The sequence below is a fragment of the Schistocerca piceifrons genome, chromosome 10 (assembly GCF_021461385.2).
Source record: "Schistocerca piceifrons isolate TAMUIC-IGC-003096 chromosome 10, iqSchPice1.1, whole genome shotgun sequence".
Taxonomy (NCBI): Eukaryota; Metazoa; Arthropoda; class Insecta; order Orthoptera; family Acrididae; genus Schistocerca; species Schistocerca piceifrons.
Window position 1 is genome coordinate 73,656,624 of NC_060147.1, and position 25,284 is coordinate 73,681,907.

The 25,284-nt window shown below is 44.2% G+C and overlaps 1 pseudogene; it reads right to left on the reverse strand.

Moving 5' to 3' along the window:
- Nucleotides 1-2,717: 2,717 nt before the first annotated feature.
- On the reverse strand, nt 2,718-2,835 carry LOC124719179 (annotated as a pseudogene).
- Nucleotides 2,836-25,284: the final 22,449 nt, after the last annotated feature.

The following is a 25,284-nucleotide window of genomic DNA, read 5'->3' on the forward strand; positions in this document are numbered from 1 at the left end:
TTTCTACAAAATGAGAGGAACGCTCCTATTGGTCGAAAAAAGCTGTGATGTGAAAAAGGGATCCAAGTGGAGGGAGGCAGTTCTGCCATGAGTAGGGCAAGAGAGAAATTTGTAAAGAGGGACTCTTCTCTGAACTGGCGTCAAGCGCAGAACGAAGCACTTAACGCTCTGTACGAGGCAGAGAAGAAATTGCTGTGAACACTGCATTCACAGTGGCTGCACTCCAGCTAAAATTAGGTGTAGCAACGTTTAGCTCCAACTGTGAGAAACGAACCAGCCAAATTAGATAATTGTTCTGGCGAGAACTGAGAGGGCACTATAATACGCACACTGCTCCAACCATACGCTTGTATATCGCCACATAATAAGACTGGGGCTGAGTACATGTTTTCTCGCATAACAAGAAACATAGGAAAGTTTTCTGCTGGAAAGTTCAGCAAAGGCCAGATTAGTTTTGTAGGAATTTCAGTGGGAGAGAGCGGCCTTGCAGACAGCAGGACGTCGCAGCTTAAGGTAAATACCGCGTACAGAGGCGTAAACTTTGTTAGTTCACCAGCTTGCGTCCACTGTAAACTCGAGCGGCCTTGGGTAATCTTGCGCTCCGATTTGTCCCTTGACTAACCATCCACCGTAGACTTGATCGTCATTCTAAATAGTACCGAACTTTGAACCGGAATCGTACGATTTTCGTAGTACTGACCAACATCATAATTTACGAGTAGGAGCAATTTTGTAAAGAAACGTCCAATTAAACTTTCATATTATTGAGCTTAGGATTAATGTAAGGAAACTTCCAATTAAACTTTCATAATATTGTGCTTATGATTAATATTCTTTCAGAGAGTTAATATTTAACATTGTTGTGTATAAACTTATTTCACTTTTTGATGTTGGCAAGATGCATTATCCATTGCGCTGTTTTTATGTTGGCAACTTGAAAACTGTGTGAAAAGCTGTAATTTGGTGAGAAATATTGTGACATTAAACTTGTCATTTTACCTCACAGGGTTGTTCTCAATTCAAGAAGAAGCAAGCAATAACAAAACCTCCGCAACCTCACACACTATATTCACTGATGTCTGGTAAAACTAACTAACTTACTACTACTTACCATAACAAAACTACCGACATGCGAGCGAAGTAATCTAAAATCGCTATAAAGAGCTATTTTGATGGTTAATTATTCGCCCGCAGCACATGTTCAGCAAAGGGCTGTACCGATTCTAAATATGGGCGCAGTACAACGGTGTCTGTCTCATTTCGGACGGGCCGTGCAGGTGCTCTCCAGCTGCGGCGTCTTCTGCCTCGGCGAGCTGCGCAACACACGTGTGGCGACCTCAAACGGGTTTGTTTTGAGGCGTTCCCTCTGGCGGGGGAGGAAGGAGGAGGGGAGGGAAGATCGGGTGCAGCGAGCAGCCCGCTACCGGCCAGGTAAGCAATTACGGCGACGTCAATTAAAGCGTATCTGGCTAGCGGCGCCTGGCAATTAGCGACCGGGGAGACGGCGGACTCCGCGAGATCCCGCCGGAGGGCGGATGCTGTCACCGGGCAAAGCTGTGACGCCTCCATCAGCCGACTGCCTTCACTGGCTGCGGCTCACCACTGCCAATTTGGTTCGATCCCCCAGCACTGAAATTGTCCTCTGCACGCGAACCTTCCCGATCGATGGTCAAAAGAATGGCTCTGAGCACTATGCGACTTAACTTCTGAGGTCATCAGTCGCCTAGAACTTAGAACTAATTAAACCTAACTAACCTAAGGACATCAGACACATCCATGCCCGACGCAGGATTCGAACCTGCGAGCGTAGCGGTCGCTCGGCTCCAGACTGTAGCGCCTAGAACCGCACGGCCACTCCGGCCGGCCGATCGATGGTCATAACAGACGCCCATTTCCAGGTTACTACCATGTTTCTTGATTTCCGGAAGGCATCCAAAGCAATTCCGCACTGCCGACTAGTCAACAGATGAAGGAGTATTACACCGTCTGGAAGACTGGATTTAAGAGTACCTGGCAAGTATCTCATAGCAACAATCAGACGAAAATGTAACTTCGCACTCACCCCATGGAGAAGAGTTACTATACAAAATACACTACTGGCCATTAAAATTGCTACACCACGAAGAAATACAGATGATAAACGGGTATTCATTGGACAAATATATTATTCTAGAACTGACATGTGATTAATTTTCACGCAATTTGGGTGCATAGATCCTGACAAATCTGTACGCAGAACAACCAGCTCTGGCCGTAATAACGGCCTTGATACGCCTGGCATTGAGTCAAACAGAGCTTGGATGGCGTGTACAGGTACAGCTGCCAATGCAGCTTCAACACGATACCACAGTCCATCAAGAGTAGTGACTGGCGTATTGTGACGAGCCAGTTGCTCGGCCGCCATTGACCAGACATTTTCAATTGATGAGAGATCTGGAGAATGTGCTGGCCAGGGCAGCAGTCGAACATTTTCTGTATCCAGAAAGGCCCGTACAGGACCTGCAACATGCGGTCGTGCATTATCCTGCTGAAATGTAGGGTTTCGCAGGGATTGAATGAAGGGTAGAGCCATCCTCATTGAGGACGCGGATAGGACGGGCGTGTGGTCAGCATACCGCTCTCCCGGTCGTTATGACGGTTTTCTTTGACCGGAGCCACTACTGTTCGGTCGTGTAGCCCCTCTATTGGCATCACGAGACTGAGTGCACCCCGAAAAATGGCAACAGCGCATGGCGGCCTGGATGGTCACCCAGCCAAGTGCCGGCCACGCCCGACAGCGCTTAACTTCGGTGATCTCACGGGAACCGGTGTATGCACTGCGGCAAGGCCGTTGCCCCGATTTTTATAGGGATGTACCCAAACTTTTGGCTCAGCCCGTATACAAGTTACGGGTGAGCAAATAAAATTGTCACTTGAAACTATAGGAGAAGACTGTGGAAAGTTCTTAATTTGTGTTGAAGAGTTAGATGAGGCGAAGCAGGCTTTTCGTAATCCCATTCACCTGGTGTTTGAGTCTCGGCGAAGCTTTTTCGTTATAGAGTAGTGGCTGCAAACGTACGAAGTCTGCGGTGCTGGTGGCTCGACAGAAAAGAGACGGCAGAAACCGCGCGCCTCTGGCCACCAGCTGAGGACGCGGGCTGTCAGGTGCCTGTGCGCTGCTGCGGGAGGTTCCGGCTGCCGCCTGCTAATTGCACCGTTAATTGGCGCCGCGTGGGGCCCCTCCGCTGACAGACGGCCTGTCTCAGATGCGTCACATACCAGCAGTAGCGCCCACCGCTGCCCACCACGTCGTTACAGGCAGCCTGCGGACCAGCTCCTGCTGGGGAAGGGAAGCTGCCGTGCCTTAGCAACGAAACCGTGTCAGTAATAGCCCCGAGCGATTTAGGAAAACAATGGGAAAGCTAAAGCTAAAGCTAAATGGCCGCACGTGGATTTGAACCCAGGTCTTGCAAAGAGCAGTAACCACAGCGTCGTCTACACTTGGCGAACCGCACGATATGACATTGTTTTCGGCTCCTTCATCACGTAATTGCCTTACTCTACAGTAACTGACGCATAAGAAGTTTGGCAATACGAGCATTTTGTTTACACAATTCTCCTTCCACTGTTTGCACCAACTATTGCGTTGTCATGCAAAAGATTTTTCCTGATAATTTCTATATTTTTCTTACTTTTTCTTTAGTTATTAATTTAACCCTTTATTGCATATTGAAGCTGATCAGTTACAGACTTCATTCCTTCGATGTATCCTATACTGAGCAACATACTGTAACAAATCCGTTATGAAGTTGAGTGTATACACTCTACTGCAGCTGCTAAGCTCGTAGTAGTTCTTCATAGCGATCGTAAATGGCAGGATGAACTGAACCACTTCGACAATCAGTTGTGTGGATATAATGCCGTGCGTGTGTTTGGGCGGAAAGTAGAGGCCTTTTTTGAGGTGTTTGCGCACTGATTTGTGGGTTTGAAAATTACTTTTTTATTTTGATAACGTAAGTAGATATGGTGTAGACAATTAATTCGAGTGTCTTTACGATAGATTTGAAATTAGGTCTGTTTTTGTGTTTGTAGCGATTGTCAACAATAATGTTTTATTAATTATATTTTTAAAAAATTTCAATTTTTTTCGTAATGTAGGCACTATAAACTAAACGTGGTAATTTTTAGAGCTTGAAATAAAAAATCATGCATTTAAGGGTTAAGTGTTACATGAAATACATAAATTTGTACGTATGTAAGTTTTGTACTTGTACATTTTCTGTTGTTACGAATGCCATGTCCAATGATATTAATATCCGTCTAAAATATGAGGGACTTTTCAGGGAAGGTGAAAAGAAGGCAGATTTTCCGGGCACCAATTGAAAGAAAATAAAATCTGAACGAGTCAGGGACTAATAGCTCCTGAAAAAGGTGGAGGAAAGAACGGGTGATTGCAGGTGATTAAACTTGCTGAAATTCTGCTAGCGACTGAGCTACAAGTGACTAAATTTTCTTTTATTGTAGAGTGACTGATTACTGGAAAATACTTTTGTCAAGACATGGCACGTAATGCTTTACTTATCTTTTCTGTGCCGCTCTATTTATGTTTCGGCGTTACAATATAATATGGCTAAAAAATCTATGATTATTAGTAAAATTAAAATATTAGTGCAACCTCAATTGTACCCCATACAATGCTCCGAATTTATTTCCAATTTTTTCAGAAAAAACTTCTTGGTTGTCGCTTAAGATTGGCAGTATCTAGTTTCGTATGTTTGCACGTAAGATCACGATGGCGCCACACCATATTAGCAAAATCGACAAACACTCTTCTTGTTGCTGTATCAGCCACCAGCCGGCCGCGGTGACCGAGCGGTTCTAGGCGCTTCAGTCCGGTACCGCGCGACTGCTACGGTCGCAGGTTCGAATCCTGCCTCGGGCATGGATGTGTGTGATGTCCTTAGGTTAGTTAGGCTTAAGTAGTTCTAAGTTCTAGGGACTGATGACCTCAGAAGTTAAGTCCCATAGTGCTCAGAGCCATTTGAACCATTTGAAGCACAGTATAAAGGCACACGTTGCTCGGATAACATCGAAAGTGCTGCGAGCAGCTGTTGATCACGTCCTTTTACGGATGCAGCATCTCAAAAATGCTACAGCATTTCGTCCACGTCTCCAGTCTCATACTGAACAAATTGTGCAAGCGTCGCTTAATAATGAAATCAGCATTATTCCTTTCTCGCTTGTTTGACCTTTCCTACCCACGTCCCGTTCCTGATCCATTACATATGGGAACATTTCTGTACGTCTTTCTTGCATTCACAGCACCATATTTGCATTTGCTGGCAAAAATTGGAACTATTTTTTCCAGTTGAAATTGTTTCGGCATTAACGCATTAGCTTATATACCAAGTTTTACCGACATACAATAGCCGACCGATGTGGTCGAGCGGTTCTAGGCGCTTCAGTCTGGAACCGCGCGACCGCTACGGTCGCAGGTTCGAATCCTGCCTCGGTCATGGTTGTGTGTGCTGTCCTTAGGTTTAATTAGTTCTATGCAAGTAGACACAAAAAACGTCCTCCTAAGGATATGCCAACAAGGAAACTTGGACCCACGGTCCGAATCTGCCATCTCAACATAGAGAGCATAAGCTATTCTAAGTGCCAATACTTATCAAAACTATTGAAGAAAGACAACATTGATCTGATCGCCATTCAGGAAACACATTGTAGTACTGAAGTACAACTGCGGAAAAGGGGCAAAATACCCGGATTTGAATTACTTGGTGCCACTTACCACCATATCCATGGTGTTGCAACCTACATCAGACATGATATAGAAAATGCCTCCCTTATCTCCACGTCGTCAGGTGATGGAATCCATAATGTCACAGTAAAAATTGGGAGCGTAACCGTTACAAATATTTATAAACCTCCAACCACTCCATGGCCAAGATCAGTAATTCAGGCTCAACCTCACCCAGCAATCTATCTGGGAGATTTCAATAGCCACCACGAACAGTGGAAATATAAGGAGTGTGATGCTAATGGTGAAACCTTGGTGAAATGGGCTGAAAATGAAAATCTTAACCTTATCTTTGATGCGAAAGACCGTTACACATTCAGATCAGCTGCCTGGGAGCAGGAATACAACCCGGATCTATGCTTCACCTCAACTGACGGAAATAACCAACCACTACCAGCTACCAGTAAAGTCCTGTGCGACTTTCCTCATAGCCAGCACCGACCAGTCATTATTGAAATTGGCAGCCAAATCCCACTGGTGACTTCCATGCCTTGCCCCAGATGGAATTTCAAGAACGCAAATTGGGAAAAGTACTCTCGAGACCTTGATAAATGTCTAGGATGGATACCACCTACCCATAAAAACTATAGAAGATTCATCGGAGCAGTAATAAGCACTGCCAAGAAGCATATCCCTAGGGGATACCGACGAGAGTATGTCCCAGGGTGGTCCAAAAACAGTGACGAGCTCTACCAGCGCTTCCTCAAGACGGGCGACAAAGAACTGGCCGATGACCTTCTCCACAGTCTTGATACTGCAAGACAACGTAAATGGACAGAAGCAATGGAGAGCCTGAATTTCCAGACTTCAAGCCGACAAGCATGGACCCTGTTAAGGAAATTAGGAAGTGGAGCACCTATTCAAAGACAGACAGCAAACGTCTCCCCAAACACCATGGCATCTCATATAGTGGCCACGTCCAGAGCCCCTAGTGACAGAGCACACACGATCAAGATAAAACGAGAACTCAGGAATCTGAGGAATTAGGCGACAGAAACCGAATACGCTCTCCCTTTCTCACTCGAAGAAATAGAAACAGCACTCAAAGAGGTCAAGCCAGGGAAAGCACCAGGACTCGACAGCATTAACCCAGAACTCCTGATACACTGCGGTAAATACACAAAACTGTGGCTGGCGAGATTCTTCACCGACATCATCCAAACCGGTAATGTGCCTAGTGACCTCAAAAGATCGAAAATAATAGCCATCTTAAAACCAGGGAAACCAACAAACTCACCGAAGAGCTACAGGCCCATAGCACTACTGTCAGTAATATATAAATTGTTAGAAAGGCTCATCTACAATAGAATCTGCCAGAAAATACTCAATGCTATACCAATCGAACAAGCAGGTTTCAGACCAAACCGCAGCTGTGTCGATCAAGTTCCCTCACTCACGACGTACATTGAAGCTGGGTTCCAAAAAAATCTTAAAACCTCTGCAGCATTCATAGACCTGTCAGCTGCCTACGACACAGTCTGGAGAGAAGGCATGATTTATAAGTTCCTCCGCATAATCCCATGTAAACTAACAGCTCGCCTACTAAACAACATGCTGAATGACAGAACGATCCAAGTCACCATGGGTTCAGATATTAGTTCACCGAGGAAAATAAAAAATGGCCTACCTCAAGGATCGGTGCTTGCACCACTCCTCTTCAATCTCTACATTGCAAACATACCGGAAACAAGATCAAAGAAGTTTGGCTACGCCGATGACTGGGTCCTTGCAATGAGAAGTCAGTCATTTGAAGGGGCAGAGGAGACCCTAACAGCTGACTTGGAGAAGATGGGAGAATATTTCCGAAAATGGCACCTGCAACCTAACGCCAACAAAACAGAAGTATCATGTTTTCACCTAAACAATAAAGCGGCTAAGAGGGAGCTCAGAATAAAATTCGAGACCACATGGCTTACCCACAATAAAACCCCAAAGTACCTAGGTGTGACCCTCGATAGAACACTCTCTTTCAAAGGTCACCTAATGAAAACAGCAGAGAAACTAAAAACAAGGAATAACATTATACAGAAGCTCTGTGGAACGACATGGGGAGCGGCAGCTACTACGTTACGGACATCAGGCTTAAGTCTCGTCTTCTCAGCTGCCGAATATTGTGCGCCGGTATGGCTAAACAGCCCCCACACCCATAGAATCGATGCACAGCTCAATAACACAATGAGAATGATCGCTGGTGTAATAAAGACCACACCCGTGGAATGGCTCCCAGTACTAAGACACATACCACCCCCTAACCTACGCCGCACAAACGCTCTTATAAGAGAGTACAAAAAGATAATGAGCAATCGGAATCTACCCATCCATGAGAATTTTGAAGATGCCACCCAAAGCCGCCTCCGCTCCAGAAGGTCACCCATCAGAACCGCAATAGCCACATCTGCAACAGAGGAAGAATTCAACATAACCAGCGCCTGGCACCAAGAATGGTCCTTAAAGAACATCAGCAAACTTCCATGTATCTCCCAGAAGCCTCCAGGTTTTGACTTATCACGCAAAACCTGGGCAACTTTAAACAGAATTAGAACTAAACACGGCAGATGCGCCTATTCCCTCTACCAGTGGGGCATGACAGAATCGCCGCTATGTCAATGTGGAGAAAATCAAACTATCCAGCACATAATAGAAGACTGCCCCAGGACAGCCTATGATGGGACTCCAGAAGATTTCCTGATGGCGACTCCAGAATCAATTGCATATATTAACTCATTAGATGTTTGTTTGTAATTACTTCCAAACTACTATAACTTTGTATAACTACTGTAACATGTGTATTATGTGTAATTTTGTATAATTTTGTATAATTCTGTATAACTATTGTAATAACTGTAAGAATATCTAATGCCAAATTATTACAATTTTGCATATTGATTGTAATAACAATTGCGTCTAAATGCCATACGCTAAATAAATTAGTTCTAGGTTCTAGGCGACTGATGACCTCAGAAGTTAAGTCGCATAGTGCTCAGAGCCATTTTAAGTCCCATAGTGCTCAGAGCAGTTTGAACCATTTGAACTGACATACGATACTTACAGCCCACACTGGTTCTCCGAGGGGAAATGCACATTAATTACGAGTATAACCGACCGTTACGTCAATTACCGAGTCATGTGTCCGCGACGGCACCAGGTGGTATTCATTCTCGTTGTGGGCACTGATTATAACGTTCTGAGTCATCAGTGTATTCTCTGCAGACAATCCACAGGGCAAGATACATCCCACTGTATCGTGGGTTAGGACAAGTGGGGAAGAAAAAGATGGTGCGTTACAGACGCGTTAGAACACAACTTTCGGAAACGAGTTGTTTGCATGTCTAAGACCACCTCCTTGTACCACTGTATTCCTCTGGTCACAGCGGCGTCACGTCTCTGGCTTTCAAATTTAGCCGGTGACGCCAGTAGCAGGGTGTAGCGGGTAGCGTGTCTGCAGGCGCCGCTGTAATTCCACAGGCCGTGGTATTTTGGCGAGCAAGCAAGTAGCCTTGTCGTCCAACGCTATTCCTGGAACTATCTCGAACCAAAGACATCCAGCCTATTCCGGCCTTTCTACAGGTAACATCGTCCCATTTAATTCTGATGATCCCGGTATATTGGTTAGTACCTGTCTCTGTAGATGCTAGTAAAGTGCGTCACGAGATACACCTTCATGAAATTGTGAACGACAATACGTAACGAATAATGTGGGAAAGAGTTTCCGCACTAGTGTATCTACTCAAACATTTACATCCCTACACCGCAAACCACCATATGGCATGCGGCGGAGGCTATGATCATCATTAATGCCGCTGACTACACCAGTCTGGATGTACAATAAGAAAGATTATCAGTAATTCTCTTTTACTGTCGCGCTCAGTCCACGACATGTATTCTGGAGAATAAAATATGGTTTTTAACTTCTATCGGAATGAAAGTTCTCGGAATTATAAGACGTGCAATGCGCTGACGTGCTCTCTAGCACGATGCAGAACGCTCAAAGGCAGTCAGACTTGTCTACGCTGTACGTGTTCCGCGACGGTATCGTATGTGACCGTATAGCGCAATTGGAGGTTACAGGTAATGCGTGCTAAATACATATGAGTTCTTGAAACGGATAGCCCATAAACTAGATTTTCCCTTCGTGGAACACAGGAGATAGAGCCTCCATGCGAAATGTTCAACATGGCCGGCCGTTGTGGCCGAGCGGTTCTAGGCGCTTCAGTCCGGAACCGCGCTGCTGCTACGGTCGCAGGTTCGAATTCTGTTTCAGGCATGGATGTGTGTGATGTCCTTAGGTTAGTTAGCCTCAGAGGTCAAGTCCCATAGTGCTTAGAGCCATTTGAACCATTTTGTTCAACATCGTAATTTCTACTTCAGATGTTGTACATGCCGTATGTAGAAGGGTATACAGGGGATATGAAGACAATATTACAGGAAGAGAAGAGGAAGTACATGAAGATGAGATGGCAGATGTGATACTACGAGAACCATTTTGCAGAGCACTGAAAAGTCTAAGTCGAAACAAGGCCTCTGCAATGGGCAATATTTCTTAAGAATGACTGAGATCCGTGGAAGAGCTAGGCATGACAAAATTATTCCTCCTGGTGTGCAAGGTGACTTCAAGGAGAATGTAGCAATTCCAATTCCAAAGAAAGGATTTTGTGATAGGAGGGAGTATTATCGAACAATCAGTTTATTAACTCATGCTTGCGAAATATTAGAGAATAATGAAAAACTGATAGAAGCCGACTTTGGGTTTGGGTTCCGGGAAAATGTAAGATAAACTGGAGAGAGGCATACCTACATTTATTGCATTTTTGAATTCCAGGAAACTTTTGACAATGTTGATACGAATACACACATTGAAATTATGAAAGTAGTTGGGATAAAATACAGTAAGCGACAGGTTATTTACATCTAGTACTTAGACAAGACTGCAGCAGAATCGAACGGCATGAAAAAGAAGTAGTGGTTGAGAAGGGAGTGAGACAGAATTGTAACCTATGTGTAGAATGGGCAAGCGCATAAGCAAGTCAAGGAGAAATCGAACATTTCAAAAGCTTATATTCTTTTCTTTCTGAACCGTTTACTGTCCACATTTCACGAATGTACAAGGGTACACTCCACGCAGATATTTTCAGAAATAACTTCCTAACACTCAAATTCAGATTCCATGTTAACAAACAAATCCTTTTCAAAAATGCTTTTCTTGCAATAGGCAGTGAGTATTTTATATCCTCCTACTTCTACCATCATCAGCTATTTCGCTGCCCAAATAGTAAAACGCTTCAACTAATTTCCCAGTGTAATCCCCTCAGCATCACCTGATCTAATTGGACTACAGTCCATTACCCTTGTTTAACTTCAGTGATATCCAAATTATAACGTCTTTCCGTTCAGCTGCTCTTTCATGTCCTTTTGTTGTCTCTGACAGAATTATAATGTTGTCAGAAAACCTCAAAGTTTTTATTTCTTCTCCCTTAGGCTGACACTGCAAATGGATGGATTTGGACCAATTTTCTAGAGCAAGAAAACGCAAGTGGTAGCGGCTGCAAGTGCGTCAAATAATGCAGTGTTACGGCAAGCGGCTACTTCAAAATGGTTGAAATGGCTCTGAGCACAATGGGACTTAGAACTACTTAAATATAAGGACAGTAACACATCCATGCCCGAGGCAGGGTTCGAACCTGCGACCGTAGCGGTCGCGAGGTTCCAACTGAAGCGCCTAGAACCGCTCGGCCACACCGGCCGGAAAGCGGTTACTGGTGGCCACGATTGTTGAGGGTTGCTCTTCATTCGCCTTAGTACCCGGGGGTAGTCCGACACACTCTACGGACTTTATCGACAGTGGAGAGCTTATAATGGAGGTTGAAGAGCACAGATGTTTAGAGCATGTCCGCGACAGTGGTAATAAAAACCATTATTAGAAGCATGGATGCATGGACGACTGTAATATGAAACAGTTGCCGGAAACCCTGAGGAAATATGGAAGCAGGAGAAGGAAATGAAATACAGTAGATCTTCCTCTGTATTATTATTTATTTAATATAGCAATAACAACTTGACGAGCACATTAAAGCTACTCACTTTCATTAAACATTAATTTGCTGTTATGAAGCACTTCTGACAAGTAATTAGGTGCACCTACGAAATAATATCATCAATTTTAAGATTATTACTAACATCTCATTTTGTAAAGAAAGAAATTCAATTCCAGCATCGATATGCAATCATTCTGCCACCGAAGGAACCCATCACTTGAAGTGAAATACGGAGTAAAATGTTTCCCCTTTGACTTCCCTTACTTCCGCGAGACGGTACACTTTCTAAAGCACAAAGTAATGTATCTTTAAACTGGAATCCATCCGGTTACTTGATGAATAGGTGTGACGAACAACATGTTTTAATTATGAACGTCAAGAGAACGGTGAAAAATTGGCCGTTTATTAGCTAGTATTCCAGACGCACATTAGACACACCTTCTGGCTCTGCTGAGTCGATAACTGTAGATTTTTTGGAATGTTTGAATTTGTCTTGGATAAGACAGCATTACATTTCGACAAAGTGCGAAGGCTTCATTAGCTACAAAGTGATACGAAGTTGGATGGGATTCATTTGGAAGTGGTTGTCGTAAAGGTAAATTGAGGCTGCCTGACCTATTTAACTAGCTTTCGCTACACTAAAATCACCATTCATTCCAAACACGCTGAAATAAATGTACGTGAAACATAATCAGCATTTATTACAGCCATTAGTACTATAGAGAGATACCTTTTTGAAAAAGGTACTTCCACTGTGCGATGGCTGAATTTTTCTGTATTTCGTATGCACTGTATTAATAAACTTATCTTTGGGAGGTCAGTCTACAGTTATTGGAAGTATCAACCAGTTTCACTACTTTTCTGTTTTTGTCGTCTGACAGCCAACAGCGAAATATTCAATTTTGAGCATTTTATGCCCATTTCTGTGATTGTACTTCTCGACACGAGTACTTCACTCAAGTCGGTGCACAGTGGACAGTGCTGCGTTAACGTTAACGACAGGTCGTTTAGCCGACTTGCTCCCAGACCTGCGTTATTTAACGTGTTATATAGCCAGTTTTGTGCGGTAAGGAAAAGTCATATTGTTTCGTTAAAAACGCACGTGTAGCCTTAGCCTCAGTGCTGCTAAATGTAAACCGCGGGTGAAATGTTGCCAGTCGCGTTTTTCTCGACGTGGCGACAAACTGGCTACAAATGAGCATGTGCCGATAGACAGAAAAAGATTACGGAAGTGTACGATTCCACCTGTCTGCTTCGACTCATGACGTCATCAGTATGGCGGAAATGGCTATTCCAAGCGTCTCCAAGATGGCTCCTGTGATGTCACTATATACACACGGCAACAAACACGAAAATACCTATAAATAAGACAATAACATCTTCGTCCTAAAATACAATCAAACTAACGGGATAACCGGGGAAATTGGGGTTTCTTTGGGAGGGGACAAGCTAAAGATAACAGTAAAAAAAAAACACACCACGATCCCTAAACAAAGAAAATGACGAACAAAAAAATATTACAAAATCTATAGGAATCGGACACTTCCCTTGACCTATATAGGTAAACCGCAGCTGATGATACCAAAACACCAACGCCTACAGCAGAAACTGCGGAAATTTGAATCAGATATTTCTCATGACCACAGCTGACGATACCAGAACAGCCGGCCGGAGTGGCCGTGCGGTTCTAGGCGCTACAGTCTGGAGCCGAGCGGCCGCTATGGTCGCAGGTTCGAATCCAGCCTCGGGCATGGATGTGTGTGATGTCCTTAGGTTAATTAGGTTTAATTAGTTCTAAGTTCTAGGTGACTGATGACCTCTGAAGGTTAATTCGCATAGTGCTCAGAGCCATTTGAACCATTTTTGATACCAGAACACCAATACCTACATATAAAACTACGAAAATTGGAATCGGTTTTTCCCTTTACGTTTATAGGTCAGCCACAACTATTGATACTAAAAAACAAACACCTACAACTACGGAAAACAAAACCACAACACCTCAAAAACTCAAAAGTCAAACATCCCTACGTAAATTAAACCACGTTCAATACACAATAAATACACAGAGCATTACAACTCGAGAAAAATAGACCTCAAAAAAAACTATTACCTTTCACCAACAAACACAACAAGACGACATCTACAAACACAACCATGTCATTAACTCCGCGCCATAATGACGTCATACACAACACCCTTACGTCATGGGTCAAAGCAGACGGGTGGTATCGGACGCTTCCGTTGACCCGACAGAGACGATCGGCAAAATTGTGCCGTCCCAAAATGAGACACGGCGTTTCTGCCGCACCGTGGAACCCCGCAGCGTGTACCATATCAGTGTGCTTTATCATCAGCGTATTTGACTGAAAACGTTGGGACGCAACCAATATTGCCACGACGCTACATTATCCGTGGAAGCTGGCAAGAAGCTCACGCGCCTGCCTTCCGCGAGCACGCGGCTGGGCCGTCTCCCGCTGTGAGGGGAGTCTCTGGAGTCGCCGGGGAGACGGTCCTCCAGCGCCGGAGGAGCCCGCCGGCCGGACAAACACGACAAAACTTTTCTGGCCGCCGCGGGAGATTTATCAGCGCGGGCCGAGGTCGGCCGTATCTCGGACATGAATAATGAGCGTCTTATATCAGGCGGGCCTCGCCGGGCGCCGGTGCGTGGAGCGCGCGGGGCCGAGCCGAGCGCGAGAAGATTTCGATCCCTCTGGCTGGGCCGGCGCTGCCCCCACCACCGCCGCCACCCCAGCCAAACACTGCGCGCTCCAGCGCCTAGCCGCCGTCCCCATAACTCTCCGGAGATTTACGAGCGCCGATACGACAGCGAAATTGCAAGAATGGGAGGGCGATCCGTCTTGCGAGAGGCGCTCGCTGCTGGCTGCCCGGGGGTTGCGAGAGCGCGCCGGCGGCGGAGGGGAGCAAAGAATGGCCGAAGGAGAAGAAGGAGGAGGAGGAGGATAAAGGGCGGGGCGCAGCGAGGTGGCAGATGAAGACCTGTGAGCGAGGACAGCGTGGCTGGCGTGGGAAGATAGCGCGCCTGAAGAAGAGAAATGCCCTGCGTGTGTGCCCGCCAGATAAAGGTATTAAAACACCTTGCATGTTAATGAGCTAGGCAGAACCGAGCTAGGGTTTTGGTCCAACAAACGGGACACCCTCCACTGTGCCGTACCGGAGAACCAGGCCTGAGGGGAAGGCCTTAGAGACGACCAACCAATTCGGCTCGCACACAGCTGTGAAAAAAAAAGAAATCACAACACCAAAATATAATTAATGTGAAGTTTAGAGGAGAAATTTCGGAGCCATTCCTCATAAAAACAGGCTTAAGACAAGGTGACTGCCTACCGCCATTACTGTTCAACTGTGCACTGGAATACATAATGAGAGAATGGTACAAGGACAATCCAAAGGGGATAAGAATTGGAAGTGCAAAAGATGATATTAGCTTAAACTGCTTGGGATTCGCTGATGATCTTGCTCTCCTAGCCATCACCGTTCAAGAAGCCAGGCAACAAGTGAAATGACTACAAGAAATAGCAGAGAAAGTAGGCCTTAGAATATCATTTGAAAAAACGGAGATTATGCTAACTGATCCACCACTTTCAAACAAAATTACGATAGGAGAACAGGAAATCAAAATTGTTGATAAATTTAAATATTTAGGCGAAATAATAACATGCAATCTAAATGAGAAGCCACCATGGCAGAATAGAATAAAAAAAACTGAACTACGCAAATTACATTACCAAAACTACACACAACAAAAACAGCCTATCTATAGATGCAAAAATAAAACACTACAAAACAGTTACACAACCAGAAATAACTTATGCAGCTGAAACTATCTTCAAAACAACTAATACAGCAGAAATTGACAGAATACTAAAAATAGAATAAAGAATAATTAGGACATGTATAAATAAACAGTATAAAATAAATGGACATTGGAGAGTAGCATCAAATGAAACAGTATATAAGAAAATAGAACCAGTCATGAGCACAATCAGGAAGAAACGCATCTCATTCTTTGGACATCTGATGAGAACTCCAGAAAACAGAATTAGTAAAAAAATAATACAAAAATTGTGGAATAGCAAGAGCGACATTAAATGGATCACAGAAATTAAGGAAGATGTAAAAGAACTTTCAAATTACAGTAGATGACCTAAAAAACAAGACAGAGAAAACCAGAATACTGCAAGACCCGCAAACCAGACTAAAAATGAAAATCAATAAAAGAAGTACAGGAAGACTTGTCTCAGAAGAAGAAAGAAAGAAAATATCTGAGAGAATGAAGAAATATTGGGCAGACAGAATAGCGAAACACCTTTCATATAAGAATAGACTCTAATAATTATATTACCTACATATCATATTAAGTTATTGTTGAACCAAATTGTATCCCTGTGTAACAACTTGTTTAGAACTTTGTATTTTTGACTAGAGTGGTCCACTCAGTGCGGTGATGATAATGGCATCGTTGTCACATTCCGAGCATTCTCGCCTAACGTCAGCTCACCACGTCCAATCTCAAAGGTAACTAACACTCAGGACCGTTACAGCGGTATTTAAAGCAAACCTGATTTTCATCCTTGTATAAGCACAACTGGCGCGAAATTTAACAGACTTCATCTTTCAGAAGTAGAAACACGCCTACCAACTTTCGTTTAGCTCGCACAATTCCTTCTTGATGTTGCGATTTTTTTTCTGTCAGAGCAGTTAGTAAGTCACCTGTACACAACCGAAAATCGAAGACTCTAAGGTACTTTTGCTCAAAATTTCCCCCTACCCCCATTTTGAAGAAAACCATCCGTAAAGTTCACGACGCGTGATCGGCTCGGAGTTGCTCAAAATGGTTGAAATGGCTCTGAAGACTATGCGACTTAACTTCTGAAGTCATCAGTCTACTAGAACTTAGAACTAACTAAACCTAACTAACCTAAGGACATCACACACATCCATGCCCGAGGCAGGATTCGAACCTGCGACGTAGCGGTCGCCCGGCTCCAGACTGTAGCACCTAGAACCGCACGGCTACTCCGTCTGGCCGGCTCAGAGTTGAGGGCATCGACAGAAATCGGGGAAAGAAATGGTTAAGACTGTCACTTATGTGCCTGTAAGATGAACTCTGTTTAAAGAAAACGCTGCTGGAGTATCAACCAAGCCATCTTGCTGGAGAAGAGAGACCCTGTGTTCGATTCCAAAATGTATTCCGCAGTACTCTTCATTTGCATTTTTTCCGTGTCGAAACTGGTGGGAAGGTTAATAAGGTAATCATATGTAGATAGAAAAGTGTCCGTTTGTAATTCATATAAATCTATAACTTTGCACCCTTTACCTTTAAGAGAAGAGGAAGATCACTGTCTACATATGACTTCAAACATATATGTAATTTATATGAAAGGGAAAGAATGGTACCAAAAATTTCGGTAAGTTCTTGGCCGAGTTATTTCCAATTTCTACTCGATCCCCTAATCAATTTGGGCAGACAAAGGCTATATATATTTTAAATATATAGGGACAGTGGCTATCGTTGAAAGAATCGTTTTTTTCACACACCAGTTTATGGTTCAAATGGCTCTGAGCACTATGGGACTTAACATCTGAGGTCATCAATCCACTAGAACTTAGAACTACTTAAACCTAACTAACCTAAGAACGTCACACACATCCATGCACCGCGGCCGGCTGACGGACAAGAGGCCTGTAATAAATTAAATACGTAATAAATTAAATACGTAACACCACTTCATTTATAGTAGGCCTAGACAATAAAAATTAACGTAGCTGATCTGTTGCCTGTATCTACATAATATGCCTTTATCTGTTTTGTAGCCCTTGGAAACGGATAAATTGGCACAAAAAATGTTCTTCAACGTCAGTTTTCACCTTTCGTAATGGCCAGATACTTGTGTGATCCCCGATTACAGCATGTTTTTTGAGTAGAGTTTCAAAACATAATGGTGATTTTTTGTAGTGTTGAACTACTTATCCCTTTTCGATAAATGCAGCGAACGGTGGACCGACAAGCTTGTCTTCCACTTGCCTCTTTAACTGAATATTTTGATTCTATGTATCTTTGAACTGAGTTCAAATTTTTCAATCTTTTTCCACTGCAACGTTTATTTACAGGAAAAAATAGGAATACAGGTCTGAAAACCAGTGATTTCGGAAACCGGCAATTGTGAGCGGTTTTAACAGCCGAGCTAAACTGGTGTGCCGGCCAGTGTGGCCGAGCGGTTCTAGGCGTGTCAGTCTGGAACCGCGGGACTGCTGCGGTCGCAGGTTCGAATCCTGCCTCGGGCATGGATGTGTGTGATGTCCTTAGGTTAGTTAGGTTTAAGTAGTTCTAAGTTCTAGGAGACTGATGACCACAGATGTTAAGTCCCATAGTGCTCAGAGCCATTTGAACCAGCCATCTTGTCCGCCCCCGGTAGCTGAGTGACCGCCGGACGGTAGCTAACCGTGTTCGGTCAGAGGGTTAGCCGCCCTCTGTAATAAAAGAACTGAGTTAACCGATCAACGACGAACTTAAACTGGTGCCTTTCGACGTCCGCCACGAGCAGATGCAACGAACGAAAGCGAACAAAATGAGATTAAAAAAAAAAAGGGGTCAGCGCGACAGACTGTCAATCCTAAGGGCCCGGGTTCGATTCCCGGCTGGATCGAGATTTTCTCCGCTCAGGGACTGGGTGTTGTGTTGTCCTAATCATCATCATTTCATCCCCATTGACGCGTAAGTCGCCGAAGTGGTGTCAAATCGAAGGCGAGCGGTCTACCCGACGGGACGCCCTAGTCACACGCCATTATTATTATTATTATTATTATTATTATTATTATAGTCCTCTTATATTATTTCATAGAAATGGCAGACAGATATTTAATCTGTTAACACAAATGAAGCATTGTACTTAACTGATAGGCCACTTCATAAAAACATGACCAGTCTAGGTTTGGTGATAGTCTGCAGTGCAAGGGAAGTGTGGCGACGACAGCGAAAATCTGCCGTACAGACCAGATGGAGACAAGTCTTGCACGTTACACATACTCGCGTTGCTTAGGAAACGACACATGGCAACAGAGACGTTGTTGTCTCAGCAATGCTGTACCAATTCTGGTGATATCTGTTTGTTGCTCGTTTCTGTCGGCGTTGTTATTAAAATAGCACTGATCACTTTACTCATTTTCTATAATACGAGTAACGCAATATTTCAAGCCAATGCAAATTTTACGAATAAACGTTATTCATGTTCAGAAAAGGATTACGTAAAAACGAAAAATTTTAGCACTGCTCCTGTGGCTACTTGATCGATCGATGAAGAAAAAATGGTTGTTAGTAAAAAATATAAAACACCTTTTGTAACCGTGACCAAACATATCGAAAAACGCCGCTTATTCAGAACTAAAATACCAGTATCGGATTCTCTCATCCCTACGACAGAGGGAGAAAAATGCTAGCAATGAAAAGCAACAGTGGAACATTTGGAGTATTTATGTGTTTATTTAATCGTGCCAGAAACATATAATTTACAGGATATCTCAATCATAAACAAAAATATTTCAGACGAATGGATAGTCTAAATATTATCCTTCTTACTAGCAGCTAATGGTATCGGCTAATTATATACTAGCAACATCCTGGCGAGTGAACAGGTGACTCCCCACTCTCTTTACTGAACTACGTCACGAAGATTAAATGCAGGCTGTTTTCCAATGTTACACAGGTCTTCCATAATGTACGTGCTGAACCACGGGCGACGCAGTGCGTTCACATGTCAGGGGGTGTTTCTCTTCCACTATATGCATTAAAACTTTTCAGAGTATAGAAATTAGTAACTAATATAACACAGATATTTTCAGAATTAATTCGCCTGACCGCAAAATCCTTAGGAATAGATCTACAACCCAAAAGGGACAAGTTAAGATTTGTGCCGCACCGTGACTCAGCGCTGATCTCCCTCTTCTCGTATGTCACAATTAGGTAGTAGCCTTTACAATTAAGTTAATACAGTTGATATCAAGGAATCTGCCAACTTATTTCGAAAGTATTTCGTACAGCTGTAACAAATCAGTGTCTATTCTTTCAGACATGCCTGTAACACAAAAAGCACACATAATTAGAATCTGTGTACATCACTGCACCACTACTCGGGACACTAATTCTGGGTCACCCTGCACGGAAAGTTTACATCCCTGACTACGATCGCTGCTCACTCTTCCGTTTACAGACTATATGCCGTGTTACGCTGACCAAGAAGCACAACACGGGATATGCAAAAAGACAGCATATACACCGTAAATGCCACCACACAACCAAAGACAACCAATGACAGAAAAAAATGAATAATGATTATCAAATGGCGAGCAAGAAACGTTCGTAATCTTGGTTGTGTGGTGGCGATGAGCGTCCGATTTGATGTTTCTCACCTGACGGCAGGCCGAAGAAGTCTGTGGAGTTGACAGCATCTTTGTTTCTTTTTGCTGGTTTCCTTCACAGTAGTGACTCTTGTAAGTCCAAATAAGCCGAAAATCTTTTCAAAATAACCAAACATTAGCAGAACAAAAAAGGCAGTTTGTTTGTTTGAGAACTTTAAATTATGTATTTAATTTTACAGTCCACGTTATGCCCATCCGGAGGTATCTACATCCTGTTCCCTCTGTGTGGTGGATGTCTGTGTTCTTAAAAAGAAGTAAGAACAGCAGTTCCTCTTCTCTGACCGTAAGAAGTAGAAGCGCCGGTCCGCGGCGAGGGGTAAAAATAACTGGAAACTTTAAGATAAAGGCACGAGGACCGGCAGTCTGTAAGGGCAGAGTGACAAATACGAGGCGAGATTTTAAAAAAAATGTACGAAAGAGATAGTGAGAAGGTATGTGGAGAGGGAGGAAAAAGTTGTTCTGCGTAGCTAGGAGTCGTAATTCTCGCTTTGCGGAAGTGGGCGGGATTCAAAACGTGAACATTGCTGTTGCATTCTTTCGGTGTACGCGTATTTACAAGCGCAGGCTGCGTCTTACGTTGACACAGAGGTAAACATCTCATGACATCGTACTCTGGAGCAACTCTGTCTATTCACAAGGAATATTCTGAAATGGGCAGTGAGAAACGTCTGTTGTATCAGATCGCGAACATCGTGCACGCCATTGTGAAACATCCCCTTTGAAAAATTTTATAAATGACAGTGCTGGTAAACCCCTTACGTTATTTGATTTTCAAACAGCTGAGCAAATCTGAACGTACTCAGACATTATTCTCTTTATCTGTTCTGATCAACACTAAACTGACACACAATATTTTTAGCGCAACGCAATCTGACTTTCAATAATCCCCGCAAAATAATGGCCGTGACTAACAATAACCTATACCTTTCATGAATCACTTACCTCACAAAAATCTTCGTTACTCCAACTACTGCAATGCAGCGAGCGCCACTACTGCCAGCTAAATAAAAGATTCAAACTACTGAAGGCACTAACTACTGATAGGCATAGTCAGCAAATGAAAGATTTTGATAGAGAACAAACAATGTATTTACATTAATAGCGTTCAGAAGTCATCACATATATATATCTCAATTCATGACATCCATCTTTACAAATTTCCTTCTTCTGGGGGACACACGTCCACATCGTCAGCTTATAGTAACCTCTCAAAACTCTGGCATCTCTCCCCACATCCACCACTGCTGGCGGCTCACCACCAACTGCGTAACGCTACGCGCTGTTCACATCCAACTGCCCAACACTACAATAGCGAATATTCCAACAATGCAAACCAACTACAGACAGCACACAGCACAGTCAGTGATTTTCATACAGAGCGCAACGTGACGTTACCAACATAAAAACCTAAACAGCCTACTTACAATTGTTCAAGCTTTTCGGAATTCAAACTTGGCCATCCTTTAACATTTGTAGGTCGTAATACGCACTTAAGCACAAGCACCTGCTATATTCACTCAGTGACCACTAAAACTAAATTACTTGCACTTTGTTCACAGTTCTGTAACACAGATGTTCACTATTCTGCAGCTTCTTTTTTAAACAGGCTCCTTGAAGAACCAAAATATTTTTAATTATGTGTTATGGCACAATCCTTGTATTCTGTAGGCCTACAGAAGTTCTTGCCACTGATCTGGACTCTTCCGATTTAATGTGTCTATCGTTTATTCGTACAGTTGTTGAACACAAAAACTGAAGTTCCAGAACCACAATGCCCGACCTAATATGGTGTAGGACAACCATTGTCACTCAAAACAGTTTCCAGTCGTCTCAGAATGGAGAAATACAGTTCTTGTATGGTTTTCAGGAGAATCTCATACCATTTCTTCTGCAAATAATGCCAAGTTGTTGATGGATGTGCATTGCGATCATCCCCCCTTACCTCCAAATAAGACCATAAGGGATTAATAATATTAATATATCGCGGCTGTGGGGGCTAGGAGGCATGTGAGAAAATTGTACCTGTACTCACAAAAACAGTCACCGACGCTGCGAGCTTGATCAGCTAAAATGACCAAGTAATCCTTGACAGTAATGCACCGCGTGGGATTAGCCAAGCGGTCTAAGGCGCTGCAGTCATGGACTGTGCGGCTGGTCCCGGCGGAGGTTCGAGTCCTCCCTCGGGCATGGGTGTGTGTGTTTGTCCTTAGGATACTCTAGGTTACGTAGTGTGTAAGCTTAGGGACTGATGACCTTAGCAGTTAAGTCCCATAAGATTTCACACACATTTGACAGTAATGCGACCTTGCAGATTAACAATGTGGCACTGGAATATCACGATACGGCTATCCAAATCCGTCACTGAAACCCTGCCATTTTCCACTATTGGGACGTGAACTCGGCTAGAAGTAGGAAACTATGTGAAATAAGACTCATTCGACCAAATGGTATTCTCCCATTGTTCCATAATCCATTTATTACGGCTTCGGCGCCATGTTTTCCTGTTACGGGCATCTGCATTACCGATGATTGATTCTGAAACTACTGCTCACCCTGTAGTTCCCTGCTATGGAGCCCATTTCATGTTATTTTTGTGCTGAAGGGGTTTGCGAATGCGACATTCAGTTCCCCAGTCACTGTTGCAGCTGTCGTCGTCTTATTTTTCGTCAGAATCCTCTTCAATGGCCGCCTGTCACCATCACTCAACACATACTTTCGTCCGTGTTGTGATGTATCGGATGATGGTTGAATTGGCTCTGAGCACTATGGGACTTAAAATCTGAGGTCATCTGTCCCCTAGAACTTAGAACTACTTAAACATAACTAACCTAAGGACATCACAAACATCCATGCCCGATTCACGATTCGAACCTGCGACCGTAGTGGTCGCGCGGTTCCGGACTGAAGCTCCTAGAAGCGCTCGGCCACAGCGGCCGGCATATCGGATAATGTTTTTCCGCTTTATCTGCACGCGATATAAATCTTTGACACGATGTCAAGTAGCAAGCAGTTCTGGTGCTTGTTTAACGAAGCATCGTCCATACAGGTACCAACAGTGCGGCCGTTCGAATTCACTTGGCACCGACATAATGCACTCAAAGTTAAACAAAACACTTTTTTCACTACGACTAACACTCGCAATGTATTGAGGACATTGTGCAGGTGCCGTTCGTCGTCAAATAAAACTGCAGGCTTGGCTGGCATTTACGTTCATGCTCAAGCAGGCATTTCAAGCGCTGTCATTTTTGTCCAGCCCCTTTATGTACTATCGCAAGTAATTGTACTCGTGGGTGTTGTTTTCTTCCTTTAGTTTCCTAATTCTTTATCGTTTCTTTGTGAACTATCTAGGGACCAGAGACATATACAGGTAGCAGTGGTTCAGATGGACTGGACACTAGTTTTAAACAGTCAACTACACCTAGTGCTAAGCTACAAATCAGTCTATCACCACGATCATGTTTCTTACTTTCCAATTCCTTCGCTTCGCAAAACCACAACGGATTAAGCTACGTATCAGTCTGTCACCACAGCCCGCTGCGAAAAGCCGCTTGTCCCAGTAAGAGCCACATGCTCCGCAGAAATGTCTCTCCACGTAATTGTTCTAACCGCTCTGAATTCGTTGCAATCTGAGATCGAACAAACGTGAGCCCCGAATTCCAGATCACTGATTTCCGTTTTCTTCTCACTTTCTGGTTGTGAATTCTAGGGTACTTCGTTCTACTGCAAAGTTAGACGTTGAAGCCGCCAGTGTGGGCAGAGTCCCCGGATGGGAACTAATAACACAAGACGGCCGCAGATGAGGCCTTGAAGAAGTCCCGGCGCCGTTAATTAAGTTCGCAGCTAGTCTCCCCTGTTTTCCATCCGCTCCCCTCCCACGCAGCTATAATTCTCGCGCCGTCTGACGCTGCAAGTCAAGCATTCCTCCCGCCACCTAGCCCCCCCCCCCCCCCCCCGTGGGTGCCAACCGTAACAATTGCGCAGAATTCGAGCTGCAGCATACATACACTCGGGCGCTGGAGCCACTTCGCGCCTCGCGAATAAATAACAAAATTGCTTTATGGCGGCGGCAGTAAAATATAAAGCTGATTATTCTCGAGCGCGAAGGAAAAAGAACTCCGCTTCCCTCTCCGGCGTCCCAGAGGATGCGGGCGTGTTAATGAAAAGTGCCGGCCCACGTCTCATTTGCTTCCGATTCCCTCCCGGCCGCTAATTTAAACCGCGCCAATCCGCCCGCACTTTGCGCAAGCACTCTCCGGGCCCGCACCCCCCTCTCTCTCACGCCATCTCCGCAACGAGGGCTCCGCCTTAACTCATCCGAAACACACTCTTCTCCCCCCTCCCCCTCAATGAGACTACTCATCCCAAAGTGGTCACCGAAGGTTCGAAGTAACTACCTCTCGCTGCGTCACGCTGTCGTAGCCCGCCACTGCGCAATTGTCATGTCCCGGCCTTATTAAAAAGCTGTCGTGCGAAGCTCTTTCTGCGGTCGTGGGATTTGCTTCTAATTGTTCGCCGGCGGTATTTCTTCCACGTCACTGTCCCTTCGTATGCGTACGTGGATGCAGGGGGAATGACGAAGGGAAAGGCGGGACGGGAGGTGGGGTTAGCTGCCGGGAGGCTGCGCTCGGCGGACCCTTGTGTGACACACATGTTCCGGAGGGGCCGGCCATAATATACGGCAAGATGGCCGACGCGCATGCGCGCGTGGGATTAGGACGGCCGCGGCTCAGCTTCCGATCTGAAACTCAACCGAAACCGGCACGTATGCTTCCTCCTGAAATAGCAGTCTTCTCACGGCCATCAGGAACTTGGACAGAAGCTCTTGATGCGACCAACCCTGTGTTATTAGCGTAGTCAAGAGATTACACAGTAGTTGGAAGTATCTACATTACTAAGGCCGGTATTACACTATCAAATTTCTTTGTCAAATTTCTTTGTCAAATTTCTTTGTCAGATTTCTTTGTCAGATTTCTTTGTCAAATATCTTTGTCAAAAATCTTTGTCAAAGAAATTTGATGGTGTAACAGGGAA